The 21,384-nt window shown below is 38.0% G+C and overlaps 1 long non-coding RNA gene across 1 annotated transcript in view; it reads left to right on the top strand.

The window, feature by feature from the left end:
- LOC147825405 (uncharacterized) overlaps nucleotides 1-20,970 on the top strand; it is a 33,562-nt gene extending 12,592 nt beyond the window's left edge. Inside the window, exon 3 of the long non-coding RNA XR_015441036.1 lies at nucleotides 20,843-20,970. This is a non-coding gene — a long non-coding RNA (uncharacterized LOC147825405). The remainder of the gene's footprint in view (nucleotides 1-20,842) is intronic.
- The last annotated feature ends 414 nt before the right edge of the window (nucleotides 20,971-21,384 follow it).

The following is a 21,384-nucleotide window of genomic DNA, read 5'->3' as shown; positions in this document are numbered from 1 at the left end:
GAATTCAATCCATGGTACCAAAGGAGACAAAAAAAAAAGACAAGGGTTTTTCAGATTAGATTTAAAGAAAACAAACCCAGTCACGTGGTATTTATAAAAGTAACAACTAAAATGCAAAGACATACAGACATTAAAATAAGCAGATGGAAAAAGAAATTCTAGGTAAAATTCAAAACAAAGTAGACTTTATGTTAAAAGAACTGCCAGAGATAAAATACTGTATAAGACATAAGGAAGCTTATTAAATATTGGTACAATTTCAACCCTAAATTTGTGAATATCTAAAAACCTACATACTACTTCCAACACAGGCAAATACAAATCTTTTTTGAGGCCACACAGAACCTTGCATATTATTCTCTTTATATTAGACTAAAGAAGTCTTGACAGATTTGAAGGCATTTTACACTACATTCTCTGATCAGAGAAGAAATAAGTTTGAAATCAATACCAAAAATCCAACCATCTACCCATCCATACATGACTGTTAGCAAGTATTCTTTCAATACAATGTACTCGAGATCTTTATTTTAGGCTTTGTTTATTCACAATTTTGATAAATTCACCTCTTGTCATTTTCTATACGACTTATATTTTTAATTTAGTTCATCAAAATATTTGGCTAAAGATGCACGTTTGTAAATTGGTTTTCTGGTCTCATATGACCCCCATCTTTAGTTACTCGATAGAATTTAATTTTAAGAACAAGCTAAATTTCAGGAATTTAGTGTTCTATATTAGCCCAACCATTAAGGACTTTGTCAATAACTACAATTCATTTAAAAATACAAAACAGAAAGTCATGTTTTTTTAAAAAAAGAAACCTTTGATGTAATTATTTTTTAAAGATCAATAATTATTATTGTTAATAACAGAGAGTTTTAAAAAAATTATAAATTGGACTGAGATATCCCAAAATGTTCCAAGTGCTTTCAAGGACATAAGTTTCATTCAATAGAAATAATAATATATAGAATTAGTCTGGCAAACATAGAATCTCTGAGGGTGGTTGTAATAAAAATGAATTTATAAATTCCATGAAAACAGATATGAAGTTAATTTTTTCATCACTTTATCTTGAGTGCTCAACACAGTACTCAGCACATAGTAGATATTCAATAATCCTTAAGGAATGGAAAGAAAGGAAGATAATGTAAATACAGGCTGATAATTGAGTGGCCAAAAGTAATTAAAAAATGCATCTAATATGAAATAAAAGCACTTGCAGTTATTATTGTATTTCATTCAGTCCATCTCTATCAAGTGCCCATCTAGTGCCAGTTGCTGTTTGTGAATCCCACCACAGATCCTACCAGGGTGGAGCTTTCGGACTGCTGAGAGAGACCCAGACCCGTGGTTTGCTGGAAACAGTGCTGTCCGGAGCATCCAAGCTCTGTGTTCCCAGCCATGTGTCAAGGGACTCAGAAACTCCCTTCATGTCCCACTGCAGGCACCTGGAGATGGAGTTTTGATTTCATTAAAACTGTGATCATTTATGATAATTATTTAATGACTTCAGTTAGTTGAATACTTTAATATTCATCATTTCACTTGATACATAAAAACTGAGTATTTCCACTCATTTACAAATGAGAAAAATGAAGTCCAAGTGGGTAAATTAAAGGACAAGAACCCAGATTTTAGAATGCAAAGGGCAAGAGATAATGGCAATATTTTCTTACTTTTATGGAGTTTGGTGTTTGTTTGTTTGGTTGGGTTTTCTTTCCAAATACTTAAATAAAAAGGAAGGCCATAGTCTCCTTTTTTTTCAGTTTTCATAACATCAAGAGTCTTGTTTTATCAAGCACAAATTCTTAGTGATTGTCTAAATGTTTTACTGTTTGCTTGAGTGTTTATATTTAGCTTCAGAGGACACAGTCAGAAGGTCCTTGGTTGTATGAACAGCGGTCCCTAAGACAAGGCTGGTTGTATTTCATATTAGTCCACTGCAAATTTCCTGAAGTGAAAAGTCTTAGTTTTTCATCGCTCCCTTCTTGACCAAAGGCAGAGTCCTCAGTAAGAGCACGTTCGCCTTCTACATCATTCCACAGCCCCTGACCTGGCCAGGCCCTGTGACACTACATCCTTCCTTATCTTCCCTAAGCAATCCTGGCTGACACTCTCCTACTCAGAAGCTGCTGTCTTAGTTCAGGTTGCTATAATAAAAATACCACAGACTGAGCTACACGAAGAAGAAACATTTTTATCTCACTGTTCCAAAGGCTGGGAAGTCAACATCAAGACATTGGCAGAGCTGGTGTCTAAAGGGGGCTTGCTTCCTGGTTTCTCAACAGCCTTCTTCTCAGTATATTCGGAGGGAAGGGGGGGGCGGGGGAGAGAGAGAGAGAGAGAGAGCGAGATGGAGAAGGAGAGAGACTCATATTTGCTCTTATAAGGGCACTAACCCCATTTGTGAGGGCTTCACACTCAAGACCTAATTTCTTTCTCGTGACACTATCACATTGGAAGTTACTATTTAAATATAGAAATTTTGGAGAGATACAAACATATAGTCTATAACAGAAGTTTTAAGTGGCTCTTTTACCTTCTGAACATCAAGAATCTTTAATCTGTCATTCCAAGTTTTCCATAAGCCTTTTGAGGTTTACCGTGTCCTATTCATCTCTTTCCCTCATCCAGTATTTACTCTTTTGAAACTGGGCCTGGTGGTGCTTGATTGTTAAGTAAGCTCAGCTACTCAGGGGGGCAGTCCAAGTTTGAGACCAGACTGGGCAGTTTAGAGAAAATCCGCCCCCCCGCCACCGCCTCCCAAAAAAGATGTGGATGAAGCTCAGTGTAAGGTTCCCAGGGTTCAATCACAACACAACAACAAAAATCCTGGGCTCCAATTACACTGGTTCACTGGTCTGTTCACTGATGCCCTGGTACACTCAGTGTTCGTTTTGTAGAATTCCATGCTGGCCCTCAAGCTGTCTCTTCTACCAGGAGCCCTCTCCCCGGCCACCATGTACAGACACCAACACATTCTTAGCAATCTCAGCTAAAAGCCAACTTTTCTTAGATCTTTGACACATACCTCATCCCCTTGCCCCAAGCTTCCACCACAAGCCCTTAGACTGTTTTGCCGCTACCACCCTTGTCCTCTTCTACTTTGTACCCCTTCCTGAGCTGTCTCTATGTCAGGAGTTTAGCAATGGCTTGCATGCAGAGCCGATGACTCATCCATGCTGACCCTTGTTCAGTTTTTTGTTACATAGTAGATGTTTTATAAATGTTTTGTGAAGTCCCAGAATTAATTACTTGTATCATTTAAAAGTAAAGGGAATTGCTAGTACCCTCCTCTATAGAGTCAATTGACCTTGACCAAGGTTTCTCCACTGAAAAATGAATCTAATGACACAGAGAAGTGACAACATTTTCACAATCACAAAGCAAGTGACAATATAACTTGTTACTTGACATTTATTTTTAAAAATGAAGAAGATGTAGAAACTCAAGGTAGGCATTGGAAATTAAAACTGTCTGTTCAAATTGCCGGAATGTCACTAATTGAAAGTTCTATGGTGGACCTAGCGATTGACTTCTCCAAGGAAGAAAAGTTTTCCCACTTCTATACTTACTTTTCTCCACACTACAAGGTAAATTTGTATCTTGCTCTCCTAAACTTTTATCTTGCTGGCTTTCAGTCTCCCAAATTCAAGAAAATATTGAATTGCTCCTGACATCTAGCTGGTTTGATCTGGAGTGCACGCATAATTTAAGCTGATTGAATATTTTGCCACATTAGAGTGGAAAATATCTGAATCCCCCAAACAGTAAAAGAAAATGACAGGTTCAAATACCACTTGGCATCACCTTCTGTGATTTCCGCCAAGTAATTAAGGCCATCTAAGAGGCTGAAATGAAAATTTGCCTTTAGCTACACAGTTTTCTCTTGAGCAGTCACCGCACAGCAAAAGAAGAGTCTGTCTTTAGCTGATACCAAATCTTCCTTTCTTGGATGCAAGATAAAATAAACACATGCTTCAGATTATTTTACTTTCTTCCTTTTAATACAAATTGCTCCTTGAGTTGATTTGCATTTTAACCAAAGAAACTAGATTTAGAAAATGCTTTCATTAGTAGGATTTATTTAAATTGGAAATACATTAAAAAGATAATGCCTAAAACTCTCAAGGTTTATTAGAAATAAACAACAAATGAAGCAGCCAATTCTCTCCAGGGTAAAGGAGCCTCTGGTCTCCCCTCTCTTTCCACCCCTCTGCCTCTTCTGACCTGTAGGAATCCTGCTTGCTCTTTGTTCATTTCCTCAGCTTTGTGCCTATGGCCAGAATGCTGAGAGTGTTAAGAGGTGGTACTTTCGCGAGTCATAGCTCTAGTAGTGTGACTCTAGAAAGGACAGAGCTAAGGGCAAATCTACCATGACAAGTGAAGTAATAAGCTGGAAAATGAGAGCAGAAAGAGATACAGAGCCTCTAGCAGTGCCCGGGGGAGGGAGATGTAGCCTTGTGAGACAAGTCGCCGGCACTCTGGTGTGGGTGGATGAGTCTTTTCTAGTGTAGGTTAGGGACACTGCATTAAGCCTCACCAAGCCAGGGTATTGCTTAGGGCTCTCAAGTTCTTTATGTTTCATTTTCATGCCCATCAATAACAATTCTCATCTTGCTTCTGAGATACTTTAATACTAGGAATGGGGCTAGAAGATATCAGTATTCTGGTGCCTGGATAAGAATAGCTCCAATCAAAGGTATGTTCCAGGCCCATTAGGTTACAATAGCACGTGCCTGTAATGCCAGCTACTTGGGAGGCTGAGACAGAAGGATCTCAAATTAAAGGTCAGCCTGGGCAGTTTAGTAAGATCTTGTCCCCCAAATAAAAATAAGAAATAAAACAAAAAGTTCTGGGGATGTAGTTCCGTGGTAGAGTGCCCCTGGGTTCACCACCCCTCAAAAGTATCAGTATGTTTTATCAGCACATTTTTAAATGCTTACCAAACACCATGTGCAGATTACTTTCCAGAGATTCATCAGGGAAATGAAAAGAGAGATCGACAAAAAGTTTATGAACAAGTGAAGAAAGATCATTGTTTACCAATGACTGCTGCAGAGATGTTTGCCAGCCTGAGTTCACAGAAGGCGATGGGATTGGAGGAGGGTGACTACAGAGAGTGGTTTGAGAAGATTTCTTTGAGGTGGTGATACCTGAACTGAGTGGAAATGACAAGGAGGCACCCAATCCTGCGATGATGAACTGTGCATTCCAGGCCGATGGGACAGCAATGGCAAAGGCCCTAGGGATAAGTGAGTTCAGGGACAGAAAAGAGGGTTGAGTGCCTGAAGCACATGAACAAGAAGTGAGGTTAGAGAAATTCAAATCAGTAGCCTCTATGGATATTAAGAAATCAGAGTGTAGGGACAGGAGAAATGCAGGCCAGCCAGAACTTGGAACAAGGTGGATTAAGATGGATGTTTTGACTGAGAATTTCTTCAGCTGCAACTCCTAAACAATAATCTCCATTCTCCCTCTCCCTTTCTACTAGAAAGCTCTTGTTCTTAGAACTGCCCACATTTCCCAACATACACCACCATGCAGCTCCTGCACAAGCTGTACCCTTCCTTGGAAGGCTTTTCCTCAAATCGTCACTTGGAGAAATCTCAGGCTCATCCTTGCAAGTTCAGGTGAAATATTCTTTCTCCCAGAAATATTGTTTCAAAGGGGGACAGTTCTGCAGAAGTTTGTGTCAGTCTACTATAGCATCTGTCAAACTGCATTGTGTTTTTCACTCTCTACCCTTAGACCAGGAGTCTCACAGAGGGAAGAACATAGTTTTGTTCATCTTTTTATCCTCAGTGCCTCATGGAGACATTGCTCAAAATAAGCTTTGTACAAAGGAAGGAAGGGAGGAAGGGGGTGAGAATGGAAAGAAGGAAAGCAGGGAAAGAGGGAGGGAGGAAGAAGGGAGAAATAGTGGAAAGATGGTAAAAAAGAAGCAAGGATTTAAGCTTCAAAATGTGTAAACACGTCATCTCAGGGATTTTGTAGTAAAATAAGAAGTAAATGTAACATAAAGGTCAGTTTTTGTAATTAAAGAAGAGTTATACTCATCTGGGAAATTATTCTTTTGCCCTGTTAAGACCACTGAGGAATATAAGATTCCTCCCACACTTCTTTTCAAAGGTATTTGTAAAGGTGTTTTTGTGTGAGTCACTTCCTGCCAATCTCAAATTGCATAGATCGGTACAGTAGCAATTAGGTGTCTAACTGCTAGAGGGAAAGAATGGCAGATGTTTATCTCCGGTAGAAATAAAATACCTCTGCACAGAGTTAAACACTGAGTAGATACAGAGAGCCTGGGAATCTACAAGGCACATCCAGGAAACAATCATTCCAACGTGAATTATCAGGGAATGCAGAGATGGGCAATGCAAAAATAAAGTGATTAAAGAAGTTGGAAGAACATCAGGCCTGGAATTAGGAATACTCCTAACTCTGAGGTTTCACTTCTGTGAGAAGGGTAGTAATGGAAATGGGAAAGGGGCAAAGGAGAGAGGACAGCTAGCCCAGTCTGGATGAGTTCTGAGAGTTTAGGCAGAATTTGATGAGAGTATTTATTGTTGTCCACCACAGTAGTCCTCAACTTTGGCAGCAAACTAAAAATTATCTGAGAGCTGAAAAACAAAACCTAACAGTACCTGGACCCCACCTCAGACCACTTTAATAAGAATTACTAAAGATGGGACCATAGCACCAGGATTTTTAAAGCTCTCCAAGAGATTTTGTTAGATAAAGATGATTAAAATTCCTTAGCTCCGCAACATTCCCAAAGCCAATTCATCTGCATAGACTGATTTTAACTTGTTATAAACCCCAGGCTCAGAGACTCAGAGGGAAGGAACTCTCCAAAGTCATACAGTTGGTGGAAGATTCCAAGTTGTGCCTTTAGACTTCAAGTTCACCATGTATTCAGTAATCAGTTTAGGGGGACTGCTTCTGGGAATTACTTGATGGAGATAAACTGGTCACTAGTGATCTGAGCTCCATTTTCATGCCCTTTCTTCTTGATTAATATTACTCTTTTGTCCATAGCTTTCCCTCCCACACCCCTCTAGTTCCCAGGTGCCCTTTCCTTCTCTCGTTCCTGCTGGGATTATCTGAACAGTGACTAACCACTCAGTGGGAACCCATATTGTGGGCAGTTTTCCTATAGAAAAAAATGTTCCCTTTAAAGAACATTGGGACAGGAGGTAAAATCCAGAGGAGTGGTGAATCTGGCTAAAGAGTACGTGGGATTTTCTTGCACTATTTCTGAAGCTTCTGTAAGTTTGAAATATCAAAATAAAAAATTACAAGAAGAAGCAAGAGAAGGAGAAGTTGAAGAAAGAAGAGATGGATGAAGAGGACAAAGAGGAAGAAGGGGGGAAGAGGAAACAGTGGTAGCATTTAGTAGAATAAATAGTTTTGGGAATGAACTCAAGGCTTTTGGAGGACTGAGTCTGTTGCTAATTCAACCACTACCCTGCTCTGAAATCTTGGGAAAATCATCCCTGCTCCAGATTTTATTTTCCTATGCACAAAAAGATGGAACTGGAGTAGATCTTTCCCATTCTGGTTGTTCATTACTTTATTAACAAGCCTCCCAGGAACGTAGTGGCCAAAACCAAAAATTAATTATTACTCCTCATGGTTTTCTGGGTTGCCTAGGATCAGCTTCGTGATTCTCACGTGGGGGTCTCACAGAGTTACAGTCAGGGAGGAGCTGGGTTTGCCATTGCCTGATTGGGAAAGTTCGACGTGCAAGATAGTTCTGTCATACAGGTGATCCTCACTGTTGGTCCGCAGCCCCAAGGGGGCTGTTGACCCAAAATACCTACCTTCTATCAGCTGTCTTGGTAAACATGATGGACTATCCACAGTTAAGGCATTTTTTTTAAAGGATATGAGTTTTTTGTAAACTACAAACTCTTCACTCATCCACATAGTTATTGCTGTTATTTACAATCTTCCTACAACTATTATCACCTGGTTAACTGCTACTCAGCTGGTGGTTGAGATGTTTGACCACTCTTCCCACCCATTCAGCCACCTGCAGGTAGCTACCTAGGAATCGCAGAGTGCTTGAAAAAACAGGGAGGATTATGTAGGAAAAAATTACGTGACATTTTCATATATAAAATTGTGATTGTTGCTCAACATTGGTTATTAGAACATGGTTAGGTAGGTACAATTACCTTCACAAAGCATCGTCTCTCATACTCTTTCTTTTAAAAAATATTACTGGTAGAAAAAATATACCATAGCTAAGTTGTCCCAGAAACCCTGTGGCATTGGAAATGAAGTCTACAGAGAACTCATGTTCCATTAGAGAAAGTTTTGTCCTGTTTTTAGTTTGTGCACTTTTTTCAGTAAGAATTATACATTAACACTTAAAGTTGATGATCCCACAATATTTGTTTCAGAAAGAAGTAGTTCTCTCCCACACAAACATTTTATCTTTAGTTTGCTATTTACTCTCAGATACTGTTACTTCTTGAAATTTTTAGTTTTCTCCCTCTTCCATTCTCATATATAAACATCCTTCCAGAATACCAAAATATTCTCATGACAGTTATGTTAGAATTTGGGCTAGATCAATATTCTGTTATTATTAGGACTATGCAAATATTAGCCCCAACTGAATAATATCATTTCAAGTGATCATTTTCCCATTTTGAATAATGTTTTGTTTCTTTAGAGCTAATGGTTGTCTTCTATTTATATGTGCACATTTTTCTACATAGATGACCTAATTCATCCAAACCTTTGTCAACTCTCAAGATAAAGAATATCAGTCATTATATCAGTTACATCACTTTTGAAGAATTATCTCTTGAGTCTTCTGTTGTACTTCAATCTGGTAATTTTGACTTCTTTATTGGGGGTATGGTCTGCCTTTCTGTCATCGTTAGGATTCCCTTCATCTCTCTTTTATGTTGGATTTGCTGTTTTCTATATTCACATCTTTCTGGTTCTTGGTTTTCTCTCTTGCTTATGCAAATATCTGTGACAGAGCAGAACTCTCTGGGAAAAATAAATGACAGACAAAAATTTGAGAACTTGTATATCTGAAAGTTGTCTTTATTTTATTTTCACATTGGTTGATGATTTGGTTGGTGATACTATTCTACACTTAGAGTTTTGATGGCTTTTCAGTGATTGTCTAGCTTCTTACATGAATATGGAGAGAACCCTGTAACTATTCCAATTTATGATGCTTTGTATGTTATTGAGGTTTTTTCTTCTCTCTTTTCCACTCATTGCTGTTCCTTCCTCTTTCTCTTCCCTTGTCTTCCTCCCTCCTTCCCCACCCTGTTATAGCACTTTAATCTGTTGAGCATTCCTCTCAATCTGGAAACTGGTTTTACTGAGTTCAGAAAATTATTCCTGACCTATTCCTAGGGCTTTTTCTCCCTTCTTTTTCTTCTTTCAGAAAACCTACTCTTTAGACATCAAACCTCAATGGCCAGTCTTTTTATTTTTCATCTTTCTCTCCTAAGTTTTTGTTATTTTTTTCTATTTCATAATATACATCTGCAACCTTGATTTCTATTTCTTTTATTGGATTTTTATATTTCGGCTGTAAAGATTTAATTTCCAAGTATTCTTTATTTGTCTGAGTGTGCTTTTTAATTGCATCCCCTTTTTTCTTATGAATGAACTATTATCTTTTCATTCTCTGAAGATACATTCAAGTTGTCTTCTACTTACATTGTGTCTTTGTTCTCTATGGTGACTTTTGTGTTTGCTTTGGTTTCTGTATTTGCAGTCAGAAATGGATAGTGACCCTTGGTGAACCATAATAACTAACTAGATCATGACATAAAAAAAGTTTATCTGAAGCTCTGGGCTCAAGGGATAGGGCTTGTTGATGGCGGACTTGTTGATGGTGGGCTTGGGTCATTTTATATTTGCATCTAAAAGTCTTTCCACTTGGGCTGACCATATTTAAGGAGAAGAATTCTCCAGCTTCACACTAGAAGACAGTCTGGTTGTTTACATTTTGAAGCTTTGTTAGCAGAGCTGTCTGAAGACCTTACTGTTGAAGAACATACGCTAGCTTGTTGCCCTTGTTTTAAGTATGGAAGTCCACTCTGAACTGTACCTGGTAACCTCTAGTCCATGCACATCTGTTTTATCCTATACAGAAATTATGCTTTTGGCTTCTATCAGAATGAGGCTAGTGTTCACCTTGCTGCAAGGCAGAAGGGGATGAGACCTTGGGGTCTACCAATGTCTTATACTGACTTCTGAGCAAGGCTGTGCCCTCACAATTCCTGAAGAATTTCATGTGAATTTGTAAGATTTTCAGGTTTTCTACATGTAGGTAGGTTGCTTTTAATCTTCATCAATCCTGGTTTAAGATTCACCTTTCCTTGATTGCTAAATTAGTTGGAATGCTTTCATATACATTCTACCTACTAAGTCAGTCAGTTTTTCATCACGGTGAAAAATGCCTGAGATAAATGAACTTAGAAAGAGGAGAAATTTATTTATTTTGGCTTATGATTCTAGAGGCTTCAGTCCATGGTTTCTTGGCCCTGGTGCTTGGGCCTGTGGTAGCACAGTACATCATGATAGGAGCTTCTGGTGGGGTAAGTTGCTCACCTTATGCCAGCCGGGATGGAGAGAGTAAGACTCTGGATCCCAATATCCCTACAAGGACACACCACAGTGACCTAAATTCCTTCCATTTTGCCCCACTTTCTAAAGTTTCCACCACTTTCCAGTGGTGCTACATACAGGCACCCAATCCTTTAACATATAGGCTTTTGGGACCATTTAAGATCCAAACCGTAACATCCTCTAAAAGTTTGTTGCATGTAACTTTGTCTCTTTTTACTTTCTCTACTGTTGTGAAGTTTTGCCTTTTAAAATACATGTCTTAATAGAGTTTGGCAATAGAGCAGAACAACATGCACATTTTCAACCTGCTATATTTTTCCAGTGTTCCCTGAGGAAGATATCTTGAGTTAGGAAAATAGGGGGCAAGAAGAGAATGTTTCAGATACAGTATATCCTCTACCTTACAGGGATTAGATTTTGAGGTCAAATGTACATTTTAATTAACTTTTCTAGTCTGTGAATCTTGCAAAAGTGCTGAGGACACCACTTTATTCCACTCACCCCACATCAGGATGACAGTAGCTGAGATTCATAGAGGGTTTACTCCATGCCATTGTTCAGCCAAACACACAAACACACTGTAAATTTATTCACATTTAATCCTCATATCAGCTGCTCTAGGCAGGTACTTTTATTATTGTCATTTTAGATGAGAAGAAAGTAAAATTAAAAGGTTAAAGATCGTGCCCAAGATCATAAAGCTATAAAATGGGAGAAGTCAAGTTCAAACAAAGGTCTGCCAAGCTCAGCAGGATGCTCTAGCCAGGATGCTCCTGCTTGTTGCTGGCTTCTACTACCCTGGCAGGTGCAATGTCTATAGCCATCATTTCAGCCTTCCTGCTATCATCACTGTGCCCACATCTACCACACCCAACATTAATTTCACAAAATGCATTTAATAGCCACACAAATAAACAAAATTCAGAATGTGACTGCATAGAGATTGTTGAGTGTAAGTCTTCCTAGGAACTCTGAGGGTTGTGCAGTCAAAGACAACATACCATCAAGGAGAGCATAGCTACCATCTGGTCCTGGTACATTTGAGCTCATTAAACTCTTTCTCTATTGACTTGTGGTAACTGGTCTTTCTAATTTCTATCTCTACTGGGTTAAATTTTTGTAAGTCCTAATTGCTAAGAATTGATTTATTCATCAAAGTTTTCAAATGTATTGACACAGCATTTATAAATCAGTTTCATGGATTTTTAATTTTTTTCTGGTTTGTGGATTATTTACCTTATTATTTCTAATTTCGCATATTTATACTTTTAGTTTTGTACAAATTAGTTTAGCCAGTGGTTTAAATGTTTTATCAATTATTTTCCAAAGAACCAGATTTTACCTTTATGTATTATTTCTATTAATTTTCTGTTTTCAATCTCTCTGATTTTTACTTTGATCCATATTAATTCTTTCATTTGGCTTCTGGTTCTTCTTGTTAAATATTATTTTAGAAGAACTGAGGAGCAGAGCTGCCCCTAGAACAGAGGAGGTGAACCTTCCAGGCCACAGTACCACTGCCCCCAGTGCAGAGGAGGTGAGCTGCATGGGTGCCAGCAGGACACATCCCCACCCGCTTTGAAATGAGAAGACACATAAACAAGTCTCAAAATCAGGCTCCCAGATCACCTAAAGCAACCCCACAGGGAAACAACATGGAACAATCTGATACTCAACCATCTGGACTCCCTGAACTGGCAACAAAAGAGGATCTGGAAAAAAAGAAAATCAGAAATAATTTCTCAGATAACAGCAGAGATTGTACCCATAGTGCAAGACACAATTAATAAGTCTAGAGAGAACACAGATTAAAAAAAATAGAGGAGCTGAGGAACATGATGGAATCCCAAAATAGGAAACAAATGGAATCCATAAAACAGATGCAAACAGATTTCCTGGAGATTAAAAACTCCACTGAAAGTTTACACAGCAGAATGAACCAATGTGAGGATAGAATTTCACATATAGAAGATAAGATTGTAATTAATGAGGAGGAAAAGAAAAATTGCTTTAAAATTGTAAAGGAACATGAGAAATCAATCCAGCAGCTGCTAGACGATGCAAAGAAGAATAACATAAGACTGATTGGAGTCAATGAAGAAATAGGAGAGAGTCCAGATGACATAAAAAAAAAATGGTGCACAGAAGTGATGGCACAAATCTTGCCAAGCAGGGGAAAAGAACTTGACATACAGATAAGTGAGGCATATAGGACTCCAGCTAGCCTTGATCAAAAAAATTCTACACATAGGCATATAATAGTTAAGATTCCAGAAACCCAACAGAAAAACAAAATTTTACAAGCAGTTAGAGAAAAGAAACAAATCACATACAAAGGAAAACTCATCAGAATCACAGCAGACTTCTCAACACAAACCCTCAAGGCAAGAAGAGCTTGGAGTGACATATTTTAAGCCCTAAAGGAAAACAGCCTCCAACCCAGATTGATGTACCCTGCAAAACTATCTTTCAAAATTGATGGAGAAATAAGATACTTTCATGAAAAAAAGCACCTTGGGAAGTCCATGAATACCAGACCAGCACTCCAAAACATTTTAGACAATATCATAGGAAGAGACAATGAGGATCAAAACCCCAGGAAGCCCAGCAGAATGAATCTGGCAGGTAGGACAAGAAATTAATGCAAAGGGGGAGAAGCCAATAGAAAGAAAGAGTCATGACAATGATAAGTCAATATGTATCATTTATAACCATCAATGATAATGATCTCCATTCACCAATCAGAAGAAATAGACTGGCAGAATGGGTCAAGAAGCAAGAGCCAACAATATGCTACATATAAGAAACACACTTAATTCAAAAAGAAACTCAATGACTCAGAGTTAAAGGGTGGAAAACAATACTCCATGTGACAGGAACCAGAAAAAAAAGCAGGAGTAGCTATCCTCTTTGAAGATCAAGTGGATATCAAACCAACACTGATTAAGAGAGACAAAGGACACTACATCCTTGTAAAGGGAACAATCCAAGAGGAAGACATGACAATCATAAATATCTACGCACCAAACACTAATGTGCCCAACTATATAAAACAAATACTAATCGACATGAAAAATCACGTAAGAACAAATACAATAGTAGTGGGGGAACTCAATACCCCACTGTCACAAATAGATAGATCAACTAGACAAAAAATAAGCAACAAAATATTGGAATACAATAAAACTCTTGAACAAATGAACTTAACAGATGTTTACACAATGTTCCACCTCACCAAATCAAAATACACATTCTTTTCGGATGCACAAGGGTCATTCTCCAAAATAGACCACATACTCACTCATAGAACATGTTTCAGTAAGTGCAAAGGAACTGAAGATATTCCCTTTGTATTATCACACCATAGTGCAATGAAATTGGAGAAAAGTAGCAAAAGAAACCGCAAGAATTTCAGAAACACATGGAAATTGAACAACACACTTCTGAATAACCAATGGATCACAGAGGAAATTAAAGAAGAAATCAGACAGTTCCTACAATTAAATGACAATGCCAATACAACATAGCAGAATGTATGGGACACCATGAAAGCAGTTTTATGAGGGAAATTCATAACAGTGAATACACATAATAGGAAAATACAGTGAGCTCAATTAAACAACCCGATGCTGAACCTCAAGCTTCTAGAAAAAAGAAGCACAGGACAAACCCAAAGCTCATACAAGGGAGGAAATTTCAAAGATCAGTGCAGAAATCAATGCAATGGAGACAAAGAGAATGATACAAAAAATCAATGAAGCCAAGAGTTGGTTCTTTGACAGAATAAACAAAATTGACAAACCCTTAGCCAACCTTATCAGAAAAAGGAAAGAAAAGCTCCAAATCCATGCAATGAGGAATGAAAAGGATGAAATTACAATGGACCCAGCAGAAATCCAGAGGGTAATCAATACCCACTTTAAGAACCTATATGCCAATAAGATGGAAAACACAGAAGAAATGGACAGATTCTGAGATACATATGAATTACCAAAGTTGAATGAAGAAGACCTAAAAATTCTAAACAACCCAATATCAATCAATGAAATTGAAAACTTAATTAAAAACTTACCAACTAAGAAAAGCCCAGGTCCTGATGGCTTCACTGCTGAATTCTACAAGACATTTAGAGAGGAACTACTGCCACTACTGTTTAAACTCTTCAATGAACTTGCAAGGGAAGCAATACTCCCAAGTTTACTCCTGGAAGCATCACTTTGATTCCCAAAACAGAGAAAGACTCAACCAAAAAAGAGAACTACAGGCCAATCTCACTAATGAACATGGATCCAAAAATCCTTAATAAGATACTGGAAAATAAAATGCAGATCATACACACTGACAAAGTGAGATTCATCCCAGGAATGCAGGGATGGTTCAACATACACAAATCAATAAATGTAGTACACTATATCACGAGAGCCAAGGACAAAAACCATATGATCATCTCAATAGATGCAGAAAAATCATTTGTCAAAATCCAACATACATTTATGATAAAAACTCTACAAAAAATTGGAGTACACGGTCTCTTACTCAATCTGATAAAAGCTATCTATGAAAAATCATCAGCCAATATCATTCTAAACTGAAATCCTTCACACTAAAATCTGGAACAAGATAAGGATGTCCATTATCACCACTCCTGTTCAATATAGTGTTAGAAACATTAGCCACAGCAATTAGACAAGAGAAAGAAATAAAAGGAATAAAGATAGGAAATGAAGAAGTCAAATTGTCATTATTTGCAGATGACATGATACTCTATATAGAAGATCCCAAGAACTCCACCAAAAGTCTTCTAGACTTAATAACCAAATTCAATACAGTAGCTGGTTACAAGGTCAACACACAAAAATCAATAGCTTTCCTCTACACCAATGACAGACTCACTGAGAGAGAAATAGTGCAAATAATTCCTTTCACAATAGCATCCAAAAAACTGAAATACCTAGGAATCATCCTAACAAAAGAAATCAAAGACCTCTTCTCTGAAAACTACAGCACTCTGAAGAGAGAAATTGAAAACAATATCAGAGAATGAAAAGGCATCCCTTGCTCCTGAGTAGGAAGAATCAACATAGTGAAAATGGCCATACTTCCAAAACTGCTATATAGATTCAAGGCAATCCCAATTGAAATTCCAGCAGCATACTTCACAGACCTTGAGAAAACAATCCAAAAATTCACTTGGAACAAGAAGAGACCCAGAACAGCAAAAGCAATTCTCAGCAACAGAGACATGGCAGAGAGTATCACAACCCCCAACTTGAAACTATACTACAAAGCTACTGTGATAAGAACAGCATGGTACTGGCCAAGAAGCAGACCCGAGGACCAGTGGAACAGATTAGAACATGCAGAAACAACTCCAGACACACTCAGCCACCTTATCTTCGACAAATGAGCCAAACGCCCTCACTGGAGGAAACATAGCCACTTTAATAAATGGTTCTGGAAAAATTGGGGTTCAACTTGCCAAAGATTAAAACTAGACCTATATCTCTCACCATGCACTAAACTAAAACTGAAATGGATTAAAGATCTAAATATTAAAATGGAAATGCTGAACAAGCTCGAAGAGAGGTTAGGTAGAACTCTTGAAGACATTGTTATAGGAAAAGATTTTATGAACATAAGCTCAGTTGCCCGTGAACTAGCACAAACAATCGACAAGTGGGATCTCTTCTTATTAAAAAGCTTCTGCACAGGAAGAGAAACCACCAGCAGTGTGAAGAGACAACCCACAATGTGGGAAAAAATTTTCACCTGCTGTTCCTCAGACAAAGGTCTACTATCTCGAATCTATAAAGAACTTAGAAAAAAATCAGACCTCCCAAATTTAAAGACTCAATGTAAAATGGGCATCAGTAATGAACAGACATTTCTCAGACAAAGAAGTAGAAATAGCAAATAAGCATATGAAAAAATGCTCAACATCCCTGGTCATTGGAGAGATGCAAATGAAAACAGCGCTGAGATTCAACCTTACTCCAGAAAGAGTGGCTGCTATCATGAAATCAACCACTGTGGAAATCAGTATGGAGATACCTCAAAGAACTAGGCCTAGAAGTCCCATTTGACCCAGCTATTCCCCTGCTGGGTATCTTCCCCAAATAATTGAAAGAATCATACCACAGTGATATATGTGCACCCATGTTCATAGTAGCACAATTTGTAATAGCTAAATCTTGGAAGCAGCCCAATTTCACATCAACTGGAGACTGGATAAAGAAAATGGTTTTTTTTGTTTGTTTTTATAAATGGAGTACTACCCAGCCATACAAAATGAGAAATTAGAGATAATATTGAGGCAATATTCTTAAATGAAATAAATAGGACACGTGTAAATACCGAATAGTTTGTCTAGTGTGAGAAACTGAAAGTGTAAATAAGGACTAAAGGTATAATAGATAATGTGAAATAGGAAGAAAAGGGGCAAAGGGGAAGGGGAAGTGGGAGGGCTAGGGGAAAGGAAAGAAGGGAATGGAATTAATATGAGAAAATGGAAAAATGGAATCAAAGTCTTTGTGAATAGGGTGGGATGGAGGGGTTGAAGGGAGGTCAGGGGAAGGGGGAAAAAATAAGAACCAAGAGAGATTATGTAAAGGTGCAAATTTCCAATGATGAATGTCATTATATTGTATACCTAAAATGTACTACTGAAATTAATTAAAAAGTATTTTAGACTTCACTTTAAAATTAAGTATTTAATTAATTTATTTTTAAATTTTTATTTACTTGAATAAGTATTTAATACTATAAAATAAATATGGCAACTGAGTTAACCATATTTGATTATAGTGTGGACACATTAGGTGGGTTTTTTTTTTGAGAAATTCTATTCTACAACTTGGTTTGTACCTCTTCTTTGAACCAAGAATTGTTTAGTGGTGCTTTAAAAAATTTCTACACAGGAGGGCCTTAAATAGAATATTTATTTATTAAATAAAATATTTATTTTTAACATATTGCGATCAGAGAATATTGTTTATATTTTTCCCTTCTTTAAAATTTATTGAGGATTTCTTTGTCATCTAAGATAGTCAGTTTTCCTGACTGTTCTCCATTCCTACTATATTTACAAGATAAACACTTGACTAATTTATTCATTTGTTTTAGCTGATTTTGATTCATAGGTTATCTTTTTTTTTTTTTTTTTTGCTTTGCGGATGTGTCTTTTTGTCATAATTTTATAGTTTATAGCAGAGTTGACAAAATACAGCTAGAAGACCAAGCCCAATCCACAACATGTTCTGAAACTAATTTTTTATTGGAATATAGCCTCATTTATTTCTTTACTTATTGTCTATGGGCAATTTTGCTGTACATTGGCAGAACGACATAGTTGTTACAGACATCAGATTACACATAAAGCCAGAATTTTTTATTAGTTATCTAAAATATTTACTGCTTTAGGCTTATGAAATCTAAAACATTTACCACCTTTACAAAAAGTTTGCCAATACCTGTTCTATAAGTAGATTATTTTGCCTCTTATTTTCTTTTATTCTATGACTTTGTTAAGATTGAACCATAATGATTCTCTTTTGTTCATGTTACACATATTATGAGCAGTACTGTCCCTATTATTTTTAGCAATGAGGGAGATGTTATGCATTATATAATATAGTAGCCACTAACTATGTGTGACTATGAAGAACTTGAAATGTGGCTAGTGTGACAGAGTAACTAAAATTTTAATTTATAGGGACAAATGGCTAATTGCTACTGAACTGAAAATCATAGCACTACATTAAGAAGAGAAAGTGGTCAGGAGAGTTTATCTACCATTCTAGCTCTAGAGGGCTCTCTTGTTTTGGGGGAAATGGAGGACTTTGGGAGGGAGGAGGTTGTAAGGTCAGCAGACTTTCTCTCCTCCTTCAATATTAGCTCAGCTTTCTTCTTCATTTGTTCTCATTGTCCTTATCCTGCTCAATTTAGATTCCATGTTCAGCAGAGTCTACTCAGTTCTGTACTTTTTTCTAGAAGAGCTACTTGGTAGGTACATGTCAGTGGTTTATGGGTTCCTAAATGTGCTGGGACTATTGGAGCTTCCCGTGAGCTCCTTCTATCCACCTGAGAATTTGGACTAACCACTGTCCTCAAAAAATTGGGCAAGCTTTCCAGGGAGTGGCTATTGGCAATCCAAGGAGTCCTTGGCTTTCAGAGCTCTTAAAAGTCCCTCTGTACTTCCTTTGTGCTGTCCTACACTTCTGATACAACATAACTCTTGTGATATACATAGTACATATTCTGCATATATTGTGGGATAGTGACTCTATATGATTCCTGGGAATTTTGGTTTTTCTATATTAGTTATTTGCTGTATCTCTTTTATGGGAGGCTTTAACAAGAAAACAACACCATCCAGTCTTCCCCAAATTTCTTAGCATTATTCTCAGATGTAATGCCTTCAACCTACCTTCTACACGAGATCTACTGACTCAGTACCAATACTTTAATTTATAAGAGGAAAAAAATTATATGGAGAGAAAGAGTGACTTATTTTTGGTCATAGAGCCAGGAATTATAAAACTAAAAATTCAAACTCATATTGCCATACTTTTGTACCAGTATCTTTCTTTTATACTTTGTGAATAGAAGAAGATTTTTGTGGGTAGAACTGTCTGACAGCCTATCTCTCAATATGGTCCAGTAGTCAGTTCTCTGTCACGACAACTGTCCTGTCCCTACTGTTTCCCTGGATTGATGCTACCACCTATTTGGGAAATACTTTTCCTTCTAATTCTCTCGAGGTGACAGACAGAGATAAGCAGAAGAGACAGGGAAACAAAGACCCAGGGCCAATGAGCTTAAAAATCATGAGGAAAAGGTGGATTTAAGAATTCATGGGAAGATTCTGGTCTTTCCTTCTTACAGCCTACATAACTCCTAGAAGGGCTGATTCTCTCTTGGTGTGGAAAATGGAAAGATGTATTTTTATGCCATCCAGGCAGACCTCAAATTTGTGATCCTTCAGTGTCATGCTTTAGATTTAAAATGTCCCCCCAAAGTCTCACCTATGTGGAAGGTGACTGCATCATGGTGGCCCTGTACTCATCAGTGGACTCATCTATTGATGATTTTCGGTAGCAGGATGTGCTGTCAGAAGATAGGACCCTGTTAAAGGGTGTTTTCTTGTCTCCAGCTCCTCTCTTTTCTCTCTGCTTTCCGGCTGTCGTGAGTCCAACACTACTTCTTCCACCGTACTCCTCTGTCATCCTGTTTCTGCTTCGAGTCTTGCTAACCACGGATCAAAACTAAGAGCCAAAATAAATCTCCCATCCTTTAGCTTGTGTTGTCAAGTATTCGTTCCAGAGACAGGAAAGTGATTAAGACATTCTGCCTCAGTCACCTAAGTAACTGAGACTATGAACATGCACCCCAGCATTCACATGAAAATAGGAAAACGGATGTAATAGTGCCTAGGATAATACCTGCTCCATACATGTTTTCTAGTGCCTATTAACCTCCTCATCCCTTTGATTTCCTCCAGCTTGTACAGTATAAAACTCGTCAGAGCTTCTGCAGAGCTATTCTATCCCAAAACAAAGACAGGAAAATGAGCTGGAGCTTAATCATCTGACGGTATGTCTATTGGAACCTTGAGATTGGTAAAATAGAGATGAAAAGAGAATCAGAAGGATGAGAACCCCATATCTCCCTTTTCTCCAAAGTTTTTCAGTTCAACCATCTGAGTCAAGGACTCTGCTGAATCTAGCTTATCTGCACAAATGATACAGCCCTAGTGGCCCCCAGGCTTGGTCACATGGACGGTATGTTCCTTACTGGCCTCAAGGTCTTCAGCCGTTGAGGCTCCTGGAAGCTAATATCACCAACAGTCCCTGGAGAATAGCTGAGTACCTGGAAATTAATACTTTGGAAAAGAAAAAAAAACAGATGAAAACCATAATGCTACAAAAGAGGATATAACATAGCAGAAGTGTAGAAAACCTTGTCCACATTAATATTTTTTCCCTGAAGTGTAGCCTCAGTCATTCTTACAGCATACAAAACAAATTGATACTTGCCTCTGTGCAGGCAGATGTTCCAATTGGAGTTATGCATCCTGCTTGAAGAGTCAGCCATCACTATGACAACAAGCCCCTCTACTTTTCTGAATGAATGTTATAATTAACTGTCACATGAAACAAGATACTGCTACTGACATCATCATCAGAGCCTCTAACCCTATCTGTTTGTCATTTCTTGGTAGCAGGATCCACGACTGGGAGCACTGGCCAAATGCGTCTCCAGATCAGGACAGGCAATTCAGGGGCAAGAGTTCACATACAGCATCTCATTAAGGTAAGTAAACTCTAATTAGATACTGCTCTACACTCACGTACAAAAGAGAAGGCAGGCTCTGCCAAAAGAATCATATTTGTTGAGCGGTGGTAGAATCAGGAAGATGTAAACGGTTTATTTCCCCAGGCCTGATGAACCATTAAGAGGCAGGCACATCAAGGTATGTATAAGCCAAGGTTGGCCATGTGTTGGTAGTTAGTTTATTTCATCTTCAAGTGCGGAAGAGCAAAGGTGCAGTTGGTGTCTTAGTCCACTTTAAGTTGCTACAACAGAATGCTTGAGACAAGGTGTCTTAGTTACTTTTCTCTCACTGCTGAGACAAACTACCAGACACCCAAAGTTAAAGGAGGAAAGGCTTATTTAGCTCACAGTCCATAATCAGCTGGCTTCAAGGCAGGGTGACACACAGCAGAGGAGAAACAGTTCTTCACAGCAGAAAACAGCAAAAACAAG

This window comes from Heterocephalus glaber, unplaced genomic scaffold (genome assembly GCF_053883595.1).
Source record: "Heterocephalus glaber isolate CG9 unplaced genomic scaffold, H.glaber_assembly_v1.0 deba00001504, whole genome shotgun sequence".
Taxonomy (NCBI): Eukaryota; Metazoa; Chordata; class Mammalia; order Rodentia; family Bathyergidae; genus Heterocephalus; species Heterocephalus glaber.
This window is presented reverse-complemented; position numbering and strand designations above follow the sequence as displayed.